This window comes from Rutidosis leptorrhynchoides, chromosome 5 (assembly GCF_046630445.1).
Source record: "Rutidosis leptorrhynchoides isolate AG116_Rl617_1_P2 chromosome 5, CSIRO_AGI_Rlap_v1, whole genome shotgun sequence".
In the NCBI taxonomy this organism is placed as follows: Eukaryota; Viridiplantae; Streptophyta; class Magnoliopsida; order Asterales; family Asteraceae; genus Rutidosis; species Rutidosis leptorrhynchoides.
In genome coordinates, this window is record NC_092337.1 from 104023153 (window position 1) to 104029767 (window position 6615).

Sequence of the window (6615 nt, forward strand, 5' to 3'; positions counted from 1 at the left end):
ACCCCCTTAAAGAGATTCCGTCCTCGGAATCTGGTCTTGGTCAAACAGACGTGGATAATGAGCCGTCATCAGCTCTTTGGTCTCCCACGTAAGGTTCGATCCTAGACTATGCTTCCACTCAACAAGCACCATATGGATCTCCTTCTTTCTCAGCTTAGTTACCTTTTTATCGACTATCCTAACCGGTTCTTCAACTAACTTTTGATTTAGGTCTACCCTCAAATCACTCAACGGAACCAGTTGCGTCTCATCATCGACCTTACACTTCCTAAGGTAACATACGTTGAAAGTGTTATGTATCCCCGCTAACTCTGCTGGAAGCTCTAATACAATCGTCTGATCATTAATCCTCTGAATAATCTTGAACGGCCCAATGTATCTCGGAGCTAACTTTCCCCGCTTACCAAACCTAATAACACCCTTCCACGGCGAAACTTTCAAGTAAACACGATCACCCACCTCAAAGTTTACTGGACGTCTACGTGGATCTGCGTACATTTTCTGTCTGTCACGTGCCGCTTTTAACTTTTCACGCGCTATCGCTACCTTATCGGCTGTTATTTGAACTAATTCTGGACCTGCATACTGTTTCTCTCCGGCTTCTAACCAACAAGTCAGCGTTCTACATTTGCGACGATACAACATTTCATAAGGTGGCATACCAATACTCGAATGGTAAGTATTGTTGTAAGCAAACTCGATCAATGGTAGATGTATATCCCACGAAACACCGTACTCTAACACGCAGGATCGAAGAATATCCTCTAGTGTCTGTATTGTACGCTCACTCTGACCGTCGATCTGTGGATGATACGCTGTACTCAGATTTACCTTTGTTCCCAAACTTTTCTGTAAACTGTTCCAGAAGTTCGATACAAATCTAGAATCCCTGTCGGATACGATAGACAATGGAACTCCATGTCAACTAACTATTTCTTTCAAGTATAATTCTGCCAAAGTACTCAACGAAGCTGTCTCTTTTGTAGCTAACAAATGTGCACTCTTCATCAGTCGATCAACAATTACCCATATCATATCATTACCTCTCTGAGATCTAGGTAATTTAGTTACAAAATCCATCGTAATATGATCCCATTTCCACTCTGGAATTTTCAACTATTGTAACGAACCATAGGGTTTCTGGTGTTCGACCTTAACCTGTGCACAAATATGACACTTTTCTACCAACTGAGCAACATCTTTCTTCATCGTGGGCCACTAATACATCGGTTTTAAGTCATTATACATCTTGGTACTACCCGGATGGACAGTCAACCTTGATTTGTGTGCTTCATTTAAGATTAATTTCCTTAAATCTCCAAGCATAGGCACCCAAATTTGGTTGTTAAACGTCTTAAGTCCTCTGGAATCGGTAGTCAATTGGTCTTTTATTTTGGTCATCAATTCAATCTTTAAATTCTCCTACAATAAAACTTGGGCTTGAACTTGTCTTAACTGTTCAATAAGGTCTGATACTATTTCGGTTCTCATAAATTTCACGGTCTCTACAGTCTTTTTACGACTTAAAGCATCGGCAACAACATTTGCTTTACCCGGGTGATACTTTATTTCACAAGCGTAATCTTTTATAAGCACAATCCACCGTCTATGTCGCATATTCAGTTTTTTCTGCGTGAAAATATATTGGAGGCTCTTATGGTCTATACATATCACACACTTTGTACCGTATAAGTAGTGTCTCCATAACTTCAACGCAAATACCACTGCGGCCATTTCTAAATCATGAACCGGATAATTACGTTCATGTATCTTTAACTGATGAGAAGCGTACGCAATAACATTATCTCTCTGCATCAGTACACACCCCAACTCGGCAATTGACGCATCACAATAAACCACAAAGTCATCTGAACACTCTGGCAATGCTAACACTGGAGCCTGACACAACAACTGTTTGAGCGTCTGAAAAGTCTGTTCCTGTTGGTCACTCCATCGAAAACTTACGTCTTTTCTGGTCAATTGGGTTAACGGACCCGCTATTTTAGAAAAATCTTTTATAAATCGGAGATAATAACCCGCAAGACCCAAGAAACTCTTAACTTCTATCGGCGTCTTCGGCGAATTCCAACCCATTACCGCTTCTATTTTCGATGGATCCACTTTAATTCCTGCTTCACAGATAACATGTCCCAGAAATTGCACCTTTTGAAGCCAAAACTCACACTTCGAGAACTTAGCGTATAACTGCTCTTTCTTTAACAACCCTAACACCAATCGAAGATGTGTCGCATGATCAGCCTCTGACTTTGAATACACCAGTATATCATCGATAAACACAATCACAAACTGATCTAAATACAGTTTACAAACTCTGTTCATCAGATCCATGAAAACTGCTGGAGCATTCGTCAACCCAAATGGCATAACTAAGAACTCGTAATGCCCATATCTTGTTCTAAACGCTGTCTTCGGTATATCTGATTCTGCAACCCGAACCTGATGATACCCGGATCTAAGATCTATTTTCGAAAAATACAACGCACCCTGAAGCTGGTCAAACAGACCATCGATTCTAGGTAAAGGATACTTGTTCTTAACCGTCCTCTTATTCAATTCTCGATAATCTATACACATTCTCAGAGTACTGTCTTTCTTCTTTACAAACAACACCGGCGCACCCCACGGCGAGGAACTCGGTCTTATAAACCCTCTGTCTAACAATTCTTGTATCTGAGACATCATCTCTCTGATTTCAGAAGGTGCCAACCTATATGGAGCCTTAGCCACTGGAGTTGTTCCCGGAACCAACTCAATCTTATACGCTACTTCTTTTACCGGCGGCAACCCCGGTAATTCGTCAGGAAATACCTCAGGAAATTCCAAAACCACTGGAATATCAGTAACCGATCTCTTCTCTATCTTAGCATCAATAACATAAGTCATAAAAGATTCATACCCCTTAGATAGTGACTTCTTCGCCTTCATCATAGAAATCAACGGAAAACTAAGCCCACTTCGTTCCGCTCGAGCTACAATACGGGTTCCATCGGTCAAACGGAAAGTCACAATCTTCTTATCACACTTAATGTGGGCCTTATGCATGCTCATCTGGTTCATCCCTAACACTACATCAAAACTAGGGATAGGCAACACTAAACCGGACATAACAAGCGGTCTACCATCAATTTCTATACTAACTCTAGACATATACATTGTGACTGGAACCGTCTTACCATCAGCTACCTCTACTCTAATAGGCGCAGGCAGCACAGTAGCAGGTAACCCTAACTTGGTACAGAAATCTATAGACATAAACGTCCTATTTGCACCCGAATCAAACAATACTCTAGTAGGTATTGAGTTGATCAAGAACATACCGGTTATGATGTCATCATTATTAGTTGCGGCCTCAACTGTCATCTGAAAGACCCTAGCTTCCGCAGTCAGCGGGTTCTTTCTCTTCTGTCCACTAGAGGCTGTAGAACCCCGAAAGATGCCGAACGCGCCCCTGACCGTGCCCCGGAACTTTTGCCCTTTGACGCCTGACAACTAGCTAAACGGTGACCCGGCTGGTGATAACTCCAACACACATTCTCCCTGAAGGAACACCCCTGAGACTCATGACCTACCATACCACATCTCATTCATCTTCTCGTTGCCTCAGAACACTGCCCACTGTGAGAAGACTTACAACCTTTACACCATTCTCTCTTTCCCGAACCAGACCCCGTGCTTGATTGATTACCTTTACCTTTCGGTCTAAACCCAAACGGTTTCTTAGACTTAGAACCTGACTGAGACTGACTGGTAGCCTAACTACCCTGCGGTACCACATTCCCTATATTCATGCCCCTTGCTGCTCTAACATCACTTTCTACCATCTTTGCCATCACAAAATCTGAGATAACATCGGTGCTGACATCACAAACATCCTGTATTCTGGCAAGATCATATTCACAAAATGTTGGATTCTTGATTGTTCATCAGGAACCCATTGTTGTACAAACCTTAACTTATCCATGTATTTCTCAATTACCTCATCAATTGACATCTGAGGCGTCATCCGCATCTCCAAAAACTCCATTTTAATTATATTCATGTCAAACACATTGCAGTACTGCTCACATACCTTACCGTAAAACTGCTCCCAAGTGATCATTCGAACTTGTTCTGGAGGAACACTTGCTATTACTGAATCCTACCACACCATTGCCCTGTCTTTCAATAACCTACTCGCATAAGTTACTTTCAATTCTGGCTCACATTGACATGCCTCGAATGCATTTTCAACTTTCCTTAACCAGTTGAGAGTTGTGGTTGGGTCAGAACTTCCTGAGTAGAGAGAAGGTCCACAATCCCTGAATTGTTTAAAGGTGCATCTTTTTGGTGGTTAGTATTGTTGTTGGAATTGTTGTTGCGGAAATGGTTGTTGGTATATGGGTGGTTGAACTTGGTTCATCATTATGGAATTTTGATATTGGTAGTTAAACTGTGGTGGTATAACATGTTGAGGGAATAGGTTCTGTAATGGGTATTGGTACGGTTCTGGTGTATTTGCGGTATGGTTTGTGATTGAGCAGTGGCAAAACCTGGTGGTGTATCCTCATTACCCGATTGTCTAGTTAACTAAAGCTCAGTAATCTTTTCCTGAGCTTTCTTAAGCTTACTTTCAAGCTCATGCACATAATCAGCCTCGTAAATCTCTGCCTCATCCTCCACATCTGGAGCACTAAATGTTTCGGGGTGGATTGGGTTTGTAGCATTCGCATCCCTGTCATCTGCCATCTGTGCTACAAAACACTCGCACAAAAGCTTAGTGGATAACTATTAGTTTACTAAACACTAACATGCACAACATCCTGCATTCACTTAGCCCCACCCCACGGACATGTTTGACTTAACTCAGGGTTTAGGAAAAAATACGCGCACGTACTTGCTGCTAAACCACGCTCTGATACCAAGTTGTAACACCCTGAATTTTTTTTTTTAAAACACAACGGAAGTACATTTAGTTACTAAAGCAACCCTGGTTAATACTTACAAACCATAGTTAACAAATCAACTTAGTTACTGTTATTACAATATTCCAAATCATCGGTGTTACGTGAAAACATGATTAAAATTGAAACATCAGAGTTAATCACATAGTCAAACATGTCTTCAAACCTGTCCGCAGCACCCATCCTAAACAGCAGTACCTAAACCTGCAAGGGTGGAAATGTGGGGGAATTAGCACAACTGCTAAGTGAATGGATACTATCTAACAGACCAAGTATAAGCAACTAAACATGCAAGGGCCACATATATGCTAATGTCATGAACTAGCATAAAACAACTGACAATATGAGGATCGGCGGCTTGTACGAGCACACGACTTAGTTGATCAAGCTACAGTCTACCGATAGTCCGCTTTACTGATTTCACTGCATAACCGTCCAGACGCAACACATGCGTCCTTCTATGCTATACTGAACAATCAGTAACACCATGACCCGACCAGGCTACCACAGTCGACCTCACATCAACCCTACCTTGCCGCCTCGTTAGGTTCCCAACCTTGCGGCCTCGGTTGGTGTCCAACTAACAATGCGCACATAAGATCACAGATATACAGTCATGCAATCGTCCTAACTAGCATGGCAATATCTAACTACACATGGTAATCATACTGAACATAAACATAAGAGTAAAGTGTCTGAACAAGTAGCGTGTCAGCTACTTAATACTCTATTCGGAGATAGACCCACTCACCGAATACCAGCAATGAGCTCAGATAAACTGTCACTGAGCGGCTTCCTTATCCTTATCACCTGAACATAAGGCAAATCAAGTTAGTTTCTGTCTGTTAACACAAAACAGCACAGTACAAAAAATCAGTCACAAAAAGGCACCGCTAAAAGTCCACCTAACACTTATACATTTTCAAAATTTACATCCTGATAATCATATGTCACGTGGACAGCATAACGGATAGAAAACAGCTAAATTAAACAACAACTACTGATCTGGTCTGCATCCGTACGGTTGCACATGCATCCGTACGGTTGCAAGTCCATCCGTACGGTTGCATCATGCATCCGTACGGTTGCACACTTCCTGCCCGGTTGCACCAACGCCACTGCATCCGTACGGTTGCACATGTACCCGTATGGTTGCACCATGTACCCGTGCGGTTGCAAGCTGCAACCGTACGGTTGTGTTCATCGTGCAGCAGCAGCAGAAAACTGACGGGTTTCGACCTAAAATCACCAATTGGTGCTCTAGAGCTCGTTTCTTACCTCTAAACTGACCAAATCATATACACTTAACATCAATAAGAATAAACCCACAAGATTTTGACACAAACAACTTCAAAATCAACCTTTTTGACTCAAAATTGCTCTTTTGACAAAGTTAACACAAAATCATCATTTTCTTAAAGATTAGAGCTTGAAACTCTTTGATTCTTACCTCAATAGACTATGTAAATTGTAAAGAACAAGATGATATGAACGATTTGAGCTCTAAAACACAAATTAGAAATCTAGGGTTTCAAGTGGTAAGAAATTTAGGTACGGGATGTTTTTTTTTACAAGGTTCAAGAAAAAATGAGAAAAAGAGCTGGTCACAAGCTTATATATGTGGGTTAAATGACATACCCCATCACACACGAGT